This window comes from Pan paniscus, chromosome 4, assembly GCF_029289425.2.
Source record: "Pan paniscus chromosome 4, NHGRI_mPanPan1-v2.0_pri, whole genome shotgun sequence".
Classification (NCBI taxonomy): Eukaryota; Metazoa; Chordata; class Mammalia; order Primates; family Hominidae; genus Pan; species Pan paniscus.
In genome coordinates, this window is record NC_073253.2 from 60526080 (window position 1) to 60538670 (window position 12591).

Below are 12591 nucleotides of genomic sequence, written 5' to 3' on the forward strand. Positions count from 1 at the left end.
TGTGCTGGAGTGCAGTGGTATGATTTTGGCTCACTGCAACCTCAACCTTCTGGGCGCTCAGTTGATCCTCCCACCTCAGCCTCCCAAGTAGCTGGGAAGAAAGGTGCATGCCACCACACCCAGCTAACTTTTGCACACATTGTAGATAAGAGGTTTTGCCATGTTGCCCAGGCCGGTCTCGAACTCCTGGACTCAAGCCATCCCATCCCACCACCATGGCCTCCCAATGTGCTGGGATTATAGGTGTCAGCCACCATGCCCAGTTGTACATGCATTTTTTTTAAACTTATTTTTAAAATATGTATTTAATTAGGAAAGTTAGGAAAAATACCAGTGTATACATAATGAAATGGGGAGGTATAAATAAATCTAAAAGTGTGGGCAGAAAAAGAACAAATTTATATAGAAGGTAAAAACCCAGGAAGATGCTGTACACGTGAGCCATTGAAACCTACACAGTTTCTGAAAATTGAGCAAAAGTTTAACTCTGATTTTCCTACCAACCAAAGTGATTTGTTAGTTGATTAATCCACCAGTCTCTTATCTCTGCAAATATTTCCTTCAGCAATTATTTCTGAAAGAAATTTCTCAATGTCTCTTTATATAGGAAACAGCACCCTCAGCAATATCCCTTAGAAAATACCAGAATGGGATTTACAGTGCTGCCTTAAGATGAACTGAAAGGACATTGAATCAAAACAAACTTTAGGAAAAGAGAATCTAAAGAGGGATTGGGAGGGACAACTGGACAATGGGACATCGGTGATGACAGCCCCACTTGATCCAGGAATTAAACCTGTGTCCAGAAAAAGCTTTGGAATTTCTGTCTTTCAAATAGTCTTTCATTCATATCCTTGCTCTTTGAGGCGTTTTACAAGTTGGGCAGCAGGTGATTTTCAGGAGCTTTCTCAGTAACTGCTATAGGCTCCCATCTTCTTCCATTTGCCCACATGTCTGCAATAACTGGTGGAGAAAAATAACTTCTCTATTGCCATCTGAGTCTTGAGGGAGTTCTTTTCAAGAACAAAATTTAACTTAGAACCATAGTTATAAGGGATTCTGGGAAATGCATTTCTGAGTTTCTCCCTTGTGATGCTGAGCAGGGCATAGAAAGAGGAAGATATAGTGCTGAGTGGATAACAGATCATCTGGCACACTTTGGTATATGGGGCAGACTTCCAGTATGGCAAGCCACCAAACAGACAGGCAAACTGAATTTACCAACAGTAGGTAGTTATAACTCTTTTTTTTTTTTTTTTTTGAGACTGAGTCTCTCTGTCACCCAGGCTAGAGTGCAGTGGCACGATCTCAGCTCACTGCAACCTCTGCCTCCCGGGTTCAAGCTATTCTCTTGCCTCAGCCTCCCAAGTAGCTGGAATTACAGGCACTCGCCATCATACCAGACTAATTTTTTTGTTTTTGGTAGAGACAGGGTTTCACCATGTTGGCCAGGCTGGTCTCAAACTCCTGACCTCAAGTAATCTGCGCGCGTCAGCCTCCCAAAGTGCTGGGATTACAGGCTTGAGCCATGAGGCCCAGCAACATTTTTTGATTAAAAACATCTGATATGTTGTGGCTCTGTCCCCACTCAAATCTCATCTTGAATTGTAGCTCCCATAATTCCCACGTGTCATGGGAGGTAATTGAATCATGGGGGTGAATTTTTCCTGTGCTGTTCTAATGCTTCTTGTTAGCAGCTGCCACCTGTCTGGTGATTCTGTCCAGATCTCTCGTCCCTGAGGTGTCAGTTTGCAGCCCCCATCTTGGTCCTTTTCCACCATTTTCAGCCCCTCCTGGGCTTGGAGGACCCAGCGGGCCATTCTCTTGGAGCCTCGGCTGAAGTGGCTGGGCATGACGCTTTTACTCTGATGTCCCCCATAGATCTTGGTCATGGAGTTAACTCCAGCACCACCTGTAGGTACCGGTGCTGTGCTGTGGAAGCAGCTCATGTGTAGAACCAGTTTTCATCACAGGGAGGAAGCTCTTTGTGCTTGGCCAGCTTGACGGTGTCCACCCATCCAGGGACTTTCAGCTTCCTGGACTTTTTGAGAATGGCTGCCAGAGCTCTAATGAACTCCTGCTGGTTCATGTTCTTTTTTTTTTTTTTTTTTTGAGACAGAGTCTCGCTCTGTCGCCCAGGCTGGAGTGCAGTGGTGCGATCTAGGCTCACTGCAAGCTCTGCCTCCCAGGTTCATGCCGTTCTCCTGCTTCAGCCTCCAAGTGGCTGGGACTACAGGCGCCTGCCACCACACCTGGCTAATTTTTTGTATTTTTAGTAGAGACGGGGTTTCACCGTGTTAGCCAGGATGGTCTCGATCTCCTGACCTCGTGATCTGCCCGCCTTGGCCTCCCAAAGTGCTGAGATTACAGGCATGAGCCACTGCGCCCAGCCAGTTCATGTTCTTTACAGTAATTCCCCAGGCATTGTGCAGCCTCCGTGCTGCCAGCCAGGGGAAAGGGATCAGATGGTTTTATAAAGCGCAGTTCCCCTGCAAACACTCTCTTGGCTGCTGCCATGTAAGATGTGCCTTTGCTCCTCATTTGCCTTCTGCCATGATTATGAGGCCTCCCCAACCTAGTGGAACTGTGAGTCCATTAAATCTCCTTCCTTTATAAATTACCCATACTCAGGTAATTTATAATTACACATACTCGGGTATGTCTTTATAGCAGCGTGAGAATAGACTAATACAACACCTCAAAAACAAAATTATATGCAGAAATTAAAGCAAAATTTTATTAGAATTCTTAAAAGTGTATGTGGCATGCTGATTATAGTTAATAATGTATCATATACTCAAAAATTGCTAAGAGAGTAGATCTTAAATGTTTTCACCAAAAAAATGAGGTGATGAATATGTTAATTAGCTTGATTTAATCATTTTGCAATGTACACATAATATTAAAACATCACATTATACCTCACAAATATATACAATTTTTATTTGTCATCTAAAAATAATAATAAAAAAAACAATTTAGCTGGGCACGGTGGCTTATGCCTGTAACCCAGCACTTTGGGAGTTTAAGGTGGGCTGATCCCCTGAGGTTGGGACCTCGAGACCAGCCTGGCCAACATGGCGAAACCCTGTCTGTACCAAAAAATACAAAAATTAGCCAGGCATGGTGGTGGGCGCCTGTAATCCCAGCTACTCAGGAGGCTGAGGTGGAAGAATTGCTTGGGCGACAAGAGTGAAACTCTGTCTCAAAATAAATAAATAAATAAATAAATAAATAAATAAATAAATAAAAATTTAAAAACCAGATATCGGTGACCGCCAGAGTGTTCACTACTTTAAGAATGTAATCTATTTGGCATTAGTTTCTGAGGTGCTAGTGCCTTATGTCTAAATATTCACAGAAATGGCTAAATCAAATGTTTGCTTGTGCAAAAAAAGTTATCTATATATAAATGCACAGGGAGAAAGATACACACCAATCTGAGAATAAAAGTACATCAGGAGAGGGGAGTAAGGTACTGTAGGACCAAAAGTAACTTTTATATAATTTACATTATTTAAAAATTATAAAATATAATTTTTTGTGTATTAATTCTGTAATTAGAAAGAAAAAATAGAGCTATCCCAGGATGATTAGTACCTAAAACTAATTTCTGTGATGCCGTATTCTGTGACAGCTCTTGAAGTCAGCAAATGATGGAGAGCTTGAGTTCTACTACAATTTCTGCATTAGCAAGATATGGTATATGACTTTGCTTATTATTTTATGCTCCTAGGCCTGTTTTCCTGCTTGTAAAACAAGAGGATTGGAATAGATGGTTTCTAAGATCCTTCTCAGCACAGAAAGCCTATAATTCTAGGTTTTGTTGGAGTGAAATACTGGAAGCATGGAACAGTTCTGGGGGTGGGGAGATGGTACTCCAAGGATGGTCTCTGGGAAGCAGGAACTGCTTGAGGCTACTAGGAATTCAGAAAGTGGAAGGGTGGGCAGTTGAAGCAACTTCGTATCTATTAAAATTTCACAGAAGTTCAGCCTTTTCCTATGAGGCACTTGAGCTTGCACAGGGAAACCTGTCCTAATGTCTATTAACAGGGTTTAGTTTTAGCTGGTTTGCAACAAATTGCTCTATGGGTAAGTTATGGTGGGTATCCTTTCTGACTCTTTGGGTCTATGTTACATAGATTGTTGAATATAAATTCTAGCCATATGTCATACTTAGGTGCATCCAAAGAGAGATACTTTTTCCTTATATCCATTAGGAAGAATCTAGATGTGGAGTCTTGATGTTTTCACCATTTTCTACTATTCAGGGATCAAATTTTGCTAACAGTTTATGTTAAAGCAGGGGATCTACCCTTTTAGGGACTGAAAGACTGAAAGTGAATGTGAATATCCTTCAAGTAAAAGTGAAACTAGACGAATTATTTATGCAATTTAAAGAGAAGAAACACATAAAGACTTTACAGCATATCAGTTGAAAAAAAAATCTCTTAGTAAAAAAGCATATCAGCACAAAACAGCCTTAGTTTTCTGTTACTTGTTATAAAACATAATACATTTTCACACCACTTCTTGGGTAGTATTATTTATTTTGACATTTATTACACATCATTTATTTCCTGAATACTGCATGTTATACAGCAGAGTCTATTAGAGACACTGTGCTTTAAAAGCCCCAGAAAAATACTTAGAAAGATGGAAGACACAGGTATAGGAGCTGAAAAGTAATTCTGTATGTTCACAAATAGAAATGGTCAATATTAGGATGTTAATTTTCCCCCATTGACATAAATTCAACTCAAACCTAGTCAAAATACCAGTAGAATTTTTTTTGATAAGCTCATTATAAACTTTATGTGAAAATGCAAAGGATCTAGAAAAAAACAACAATTTAGAAAAAGATGAACAAAATTGGAAGACTTACTCAGCCTAATTTCACGACTTATGCTAAAGCTACAGTAACTGAGATGATGTAGTCTTGATGTAAAGATAAAAAAAATAAATTGAGACTCTGTCTTCCAACAACAACAACAAAAGATTAATGACTGCCCTTCTGGATTTCAGACTTGCGCGGGGCCTGTAGCCCCTTCGTTTTGGCTCATATGTCCTATTTGGAATGGGAGCGTTTATCCAATGCCTGTAACCCCATTGTGTCTTAGAAGTAACTAACTTGCTTTTTATTTTACAGGCTCCTAGGCAGAAGGAAGTTGCCTTGTCTCAGATGAGACTTTGGACTTGGACTTCTGGGTTAACATTGGAATGAGTTAAGACGTTGGGGGAAATGTTGGGAAGGCATGATTGGTTTTGAAGTGTAAAAAGAACGTGATATTTGGGAGGGGCCGGGGCAGAATGATATGGTTTGGCTCTATGTCCCCACCCAAATCTCATCTCAAATTGTAATCCCCATAATCCTCACGTGTCAAGGGAGGGAAATGATGGAAGGCAATTTGATTTTGAGGGTGGTTTCCGCCATGCTGTTCTCATGATAGTGAGTGAGTTCTCATGAGATCTGAGGGTTTGACAGTTTCTCCTTCACATGCTCTCTCTTGCCTGCTGCCATGTAAGACAAGCCTGCTTCCCCTTCTGTCATGACTGAAAGTTTCCTGAGGCCTCCCCAGCCATGTAGGAACTGTCAGTCAATTAAACCTCTTTTCTTTATAAATTAAAAAAATAAATCAATGGAACAGAATAAAAAGTCTAGAAATAGACTCATGCATATACAATTGATTTAAGAAAAGGTATCAAGGCAATCCAATGCAAAAAGGATGATCTTTTCAACAAATGGCACTGAAGCAATTGGCTAGTTGTGTACAAAGAAGTGAACCTTGACCCTTACATCACATCATAAACAGAATTTAACCCCAAATAGGTCATAGATCTAAATGTCAGTACTAAAAACTATAAAACTGTTAAACAAAAACGTGAGAAAATCTTTTAGGTGGTGAGCTTCTTGTGGCTAGGGACCCACCCCATCACTCTTCATTTGTTTTTCTCTCTCTTCAGCACCTACCCTGGCTCATAGAAGGTATCCAAGGAATGCTGGAATTCAGTGAGACCTTGCTTTGTGGCTCTGACAGTGCTGATGGTCAGGGAACCTAGATTTGTGCACTTATATTTCAGATCCCCGGTATATTACCCCAAGGTTTGGCTTCACTCCTTTTGTACTGTACTGGTGGAGAATGGGGAGTTGCAGAAGCATCAACCCCCACTGGGTAATTCTTTGATGCCCCTCCCCTTGGGATTTGCCTACAGCATTTCTAACCTGAAAGAATGTGACCTCCAATATTGGGGCTCCAATCAGCGCTAGTAGATCCTACCCTGGTTTGAACCCAGTGATGCATTGCTCCCTGGCCACCCATACTGAAACCCTGAGAAAACACAGTGTGCCAGAGCACTGAGGTTTATTGGTGCAAAGGTGGCTCAGCTCATGGTAAGGGTTGTTCCAAAAGAATATAGTGAAGGGCACTTAAATCACCATAAGCAAGCAAAATATTTATTTTTAAAATATGCACTGGAAGGATTTGATACTATTTTTCTTAGGGGAACAAACTCTCTTCATTTCCTGTTCTCTGAATTAGAGGCCTCCAATTCATTTGGCTCATAACCTAGACAAACCCTGGGAAGATATACTGCAACTGGGAACGCTTTTGACTTCCTTCTTTATAGCCTCACTATTATGCTACCTATTTTCTAAGCACTGGCAACATTTTCATGGAAAACTTGAGATGATCTAGTCTGGGTGGAGCCAGAACTAGAACCAGACTCAGGTGAGTCCTTGTGGAAAACTGTTGTCATTTAACAACATAGGTCCTACTCGCAACCGGAATACAGTTGCAGTTTTAGCATGTGTTAGAACTGAATGGTTGGAGATTAAGAAGGGTCACCTTGCTCAGAGCACACCTTGTACATCTGTGAACTTTAGATTCATGCCTTCTTAGTAGGCATCACGTCTTTTTCCTTGATGGATTTTCATTCTCTTCCATTGTGGTTGAAGCACTGGTTTGTCTCATGGCAGTGGGTGCTTTACTTTCAGTGACACTTTTCTTCATGGAATACCGAAAGAGTATTGCCAGATAAGCATCGTTTGATTCAGGTCAAGATTACTCTAAGGTAGGTGACTTCACCCAGAAGATGGACTGCTCTAGGATCTAGAGTTACTTTAGAACACCCTCCTACCACACTCAGCACTTCACCGATTCTATTTCACAAACTATAATGGTCACATATGACAATCATTTAAGCAAGAGCTGTGATAGTTACTATGTTGCTATATTGGAGGAATTCTTGATAATCACATAATTTATTCCCATTTCCAAAATGACCATACCTATATGCTTGGACATTGTATAAAAACATTATATTTGAGGGTTAAATTAGCAAAAGTTATCTTCAAACAAACCTAGATTTGTATGTGTTACTTAATGATAACGATGGGGATACTTTCTGAGAAATACATCCTTCAGTGATTTCGTTGTTGTGTGAACATTATAGAGTGTACTGTCACAAACCTAGATGGTATAGCCCACTATGACCCAGGCTATATGGTATAGCCTATTGCTCCTAGGCTTCAAACCTATACAGCATGTTTCTGTACTGAATTGTAGGCAATTGAACACAATGGGAAATATTGGTGTATCTAAACATAGCCAAACATAGAAAAGGTTCAGTAAAAATACAGTACAAAAGATAAGAAGTGGGTTGGGGGTGGTGGCTCATGCCGGTAATCCCAGCACTTTGGGAGTCCAAGGCGGGTGGATCACCTGATGTCAGAAGTTCAAGACCAGCCTGGCCAACATGTTGAAACCCCATCTCTACTAAAAATACAAAAATTAGCAGAGCTTGGTGGCAGGCGCCTGTAATCCCAGCTACTCGGGAGGCTGAGGCAGGAGAATAACTTGAACCCGGGAAGCAGAGGTTGCAGTTAGCCAAGATCATCCCATTGCACTCCAGCCTGGGGGACAAGAGCAAGACTTCATCTTAAAAAAAAAAAAAAGGTAAGAAGTGGTATATCTGTATGGGATATTTACTGTGGACGGCTTGCAGGACTGGAAGTTGCTCTGGGTGAGTCAGTGAATGAGTATTGAGTGAATGTGAAGGCCTAGGACACTACTGTTCACTACTGTAGACTTTATAAACACTGTACACTTAGGCTACACTAAATTTCTAAAAGATATTTTTCTTTCTTTGAGAATAAATTAACCTTAGCTTACTGTAAGTATTTTACTCTATAAAGTTTTTAATTTTTTAAACTTTTGATGCTTTTATAATAACACTTAGCTTAAAACTCATAGTGCACAGCTATATAAAAGTATTTTCTTTCTTTATGTTTCTGTTCCATATGTTTTCTTCTATTTAAATTTTTTACCTTAGTTTTTCTTTTGTTTTGTTAAAAACTAAGACCACACACATACATCAGCCTAGGCTTACATAGGGTCAGGATCATCAATATCGCTGTCTCCCACCTCCACATTTTGTGCCACTGGAAGGTCTTCAGGAGTAATACCATGCATGGAGCTGTCATTCCCTATGAGAACAATACCTTCTGGAGTACCTCCTGAACGACCTGCATGAAGCTGTTTTACAGTTAATATTTTTTCATAAGTAGATGATGCACATGGTAAAATACCAATAAAAAGTATAGTATAGTAAATACATAAACCAGGAGCATAGTCACTTATTGTCATTATTATATACTATACATAATTGTATGTGCTATACTTTCAAAGGACTGAAAGCACAGTAGATTTGTTTACACCAGCCTCACCACAAACATGTGAGTAATGCATTGTGCTATGACTCAGAGATGGCTGCAAAGTCACTGGGCAATAGGAATTTTTCAACTCCATTGTAATCTTGTGGGACTACCATTGTATATGTGGTGTATCATTGACCAAAATGTCATTATGCAGTGCACAACTGTATATACATATATGAAATGCACATGTACATAGGTTTTTTTGTTTGTTTTTACATCTTTCAACAGGCTTCATAAAGTCAAGATCTTTTTGTCTCTCCTCACTGCCCACTGCTCCAGATACTTTAAGAGTAGCTGGCACATTGGCCCAAGTCAAGCAGAAGAAGGGCTGAATGTTTCATCTGTGGATTTCAAAGAACTTAAATTTTATACTACTTCCACATTCTCTGCTACTGCTATAACACTGAGGCTTTTTTGTAAGCTAGTGTTCAAAAATCACTGCTAAGAAAGCAATGTATGTTGATAGGTTCTAATGTGAACTAGGGGAATTCCACCTGAAGTTGGTGGTGGCTATTATGGTGCCTGACTTGCCTTCAGTGCTGGAGTTTCACCTTGTGAATTAAGATCTTCTAGGGCTGCTATAACAAAATACTATGCACTGGGTGGCTTAAACAACATACATTTGTTCTTCACAGTTCTGGAGGCTGGAAGTCCAAGGTCAAGGTGCCAGCAGGGTTTGATTTCTGGTGAGGGTTCTCTTCCTGGTTTGCAGATGGTTGCCTTCTTGCTGTGTCCTCATGGTGGAGAGAGAGAGGCCTCTGGTCTCTTTCTCTGTACAAGGGCATCAATCTCATTATGGGGGCTCCAACTTCAGGACCTTATCTAAACCTAATTACTGCCCCCCTCCAAAGGCTCCACATCTATTCCATCACATTGGGGATTAGGACTTCAACATATGAATTTTGGGATAACACACATATTAAGTCCATAGCATACTTCTTGCCCCTAGTTGCATGTTGGTTCTTTCTATGACTTTACTGAACACAAAGCATAGCAACCTGAATAAGATTGTAATTGTGCTTCTCATCATTGATCCCCAGGAATAAAAGGCCTTGTGAATTTTAATTCTTATAAATTTTGCCTTAAAAGAATATTATGTGGCTATGACTAAAGTCTAGCATCCAGAGAAGTCTATGTTAAGAATTCTTCAAAATGAAATTTATTGGGGATACCCTGAATAGCACACTGGCAGGAGTTATATTTTTAAACTGTGTAGGCTGGGAGGATTTTACTATTTACTTTTGGTATAAACAGATTTTTATCCAGCACTTACCAACAACTTGACCTACATTTCACATGGTACAACAAAAAATTTCAATGAAAAATAGAAAACAAGAGTACTGGATTAAAGCCAGGAATATTTAAGAGAGGGGGTGTTTATAGGTACTTCTATTTACTGTCTTAAAAATGGATGTAATACCAATGAAGGTTCTAGGATTTTATTTCTGCCCACATTTAAAATGTTCTGAATACCACCAATGCATGTGGTTTACTTTCATAAAATGTTTACAGAGCACAGTTAAACAGCATCCAATTTCTGGGGTTAAACTCAGAATATTACGTATTTTACTGAAGTAGAGTGCGATCTCTTGAGTAAAGCTGGACAGTAGGGGCATTTATACTGTGCTTTTAAGTTCTAAGCCAATTCCATTAATTGTATTGATGCTCCAATCCATATTTTAGTAATAACCACTGTGGCAAATGATATTTATTGTTCTTTCATCTTTCTATTTTGGGTGAAGGACAAATATTGTCATATATTTTGAAAACCTTTTGGAAAACCCAGAAAGAAATAGACTTCTTTTTCTTCCACTGTGCCAGGCCTCTTGGTACAGTTTTTGAAACCCAGTCAATATTTTAGCATTAGAGTACATTTCAACTCAAAATAGCTGCATTTTGGCCGGGTGTGGTGGTTCATGCCTGTTATTCCAGCACTTTGGGAGGCTGAGGTGAGCAGATCACCTGAGTTCAGGAGTTCGAGACCAGCTTGGCCAACATGGCGAAACCTCATCTCTACCCAAAATACAAAAATTAGCCAGGCATGGTGGTGCGTGCCTGTATAAACCCAGCTACTCAGGAGGCTGAGGCAGGAGAATCACTTGAATCCAGGAGGTGGAGGTTGCAGTGAGCCGAGATTTTGCCATTGCACTCCAGCCTTGGCTACAGAGTGAGACTCCATCAAAAAAAAAAAAAAAAGCTTGTTTCAAGGGCTCAATAGCCTCATATGGGTAGTGGCTACAATGTTGAATAATGAAGAGCTAGAAGAATAAACATCAAAAATATTAATAGTTGTCATCTATAGGTTGTACAATTATGAATTTATCTCTTTGCTTACTCATATTTTCTAGATTTATAATAAACATATGTTACCTTCATAAGATGAGAAATCTATGCTTAATTTAAAATACGTCATAAAGGGACTTTATATGGTGAAACTCTCATTTGTTCATACCTCTAAAAATTCTAGTGGAGAGAGACGTAGTCTGTTTTTAAGACAGTTGAAGTTTGTGACTTCAGTACTACAGGCATTTCAGAGAACTGTGTGTGTGTGTGTGTGTGTGTGTGTGTGTGTGTGTGTTTATGTATATAAAGATCGTGTATGAAGTCCTCTCTGTGGACCCTGGCAATCTCTACAGTCATGGAGGTGTAGTGGCCCTGAGGCACAAGAACAAGCCTTTTGGTGATGATCATTAGCCTGAAGTTGCAGTCCTGAATTTTGATCAAATCCATTTTTCTTCATCAGAGTATTTTTACATTTGTCAGCCCAGGACGACCTACTGTACCAAACACAAAATCTGGGATAGATAGTTCTTGGGTTAGTTGTAGAGGTTAAGCGTGAGCATTTCAGAGTATTTGGGGCCAGATTCCCATGAAAAACAATCCGTTGGGAATTTGGAGTACCCAACTGTTAGCCAAATTAGGGTCTAGTTCAGTATTCCTATGAAATGACACACTGGAATTATTCTGTCAGAGGGAGCTATGGAATGTACCCCACCACATGATTAGATAGCTCTGAACTATAAACAGTGGAACTGTTGGAATGCCAAATGGAGTCACATGGAGATAAGTGACACTTTACATCTTAGTGGCATCACAACAAACTACTATATTCGTTAAAGATTTACACTTTGGGTACCTTGGCCTATGTAAGTGATGGCCTAAAATGATGGCCTAAATCATTTCTTGTTCCCTTAGTATTTATTATAGTAAAATTAGTCATGATAAAAATCGTTTGACATTAATGCCCATGTCATAAGTACTTATCAAATTTCTGCCCCATGATTCATTATTAATTTTTCAAGATATTCCCAGATGTTCTGGGGATGGAGTTAAGATGTCCCTGGGATGATTTTCCAAGGTTATGACTAGAGCAATTTGGTCCAATCTGACAAAGTCTCATGTGCCCGTAAGCATAAAGCACCTGCCAAGACACATGTGCACCAGACCACTGGAATTCCTTGGCATTGTTTTACGAAGCAGGAGGCTTGGGTAGTGGGACACTCAATAAACTACTCAGTATTTCTTTTTGTTTTAAAAACAAGGCATTCTTACAAAACAAGCCTTGTCTTTGGTTTCCGAACCACAAAATTCTGAAGCTGGGGTTTTCAGGAAACCACTGTATTTCTGAATGAAATGTTGCTAAGCCCCATCATCATTTTTGGTTATTGCACTCTGTTCAGAGGCTCTCATGGTTTATTATAAGCCATTTCATACAGGCCTTGGTAAAGATACTGATGTAGAATTAAAGAGAAAACATGTGACATCTCTTCTTTTTTTAGGCTACAAGAATTAATTGACATTTTCCCTGGCCTTTCCTTTGACTCATTGGCAGAATAGATATGATACAAAACTGCTCTGTTCCCTGTTTCATAGAA

The 12591-nt window shown here is 39.8% G+C and overlaps 1 pseudogene; it reads right to left on the reverse strand.

Moving 5' to 3' along the window:
- Positions 1 to 666: 666 nt before the first annotated feature.
- On the reverse strand, positions 667 to 11446 carry LOC100980366 (small ribosomal subunit protein eS19-like; annotated as a pseudogene).
- Between the last annotated feature and the right edge of the window lie 1145 nt (positions 11447 to 12591).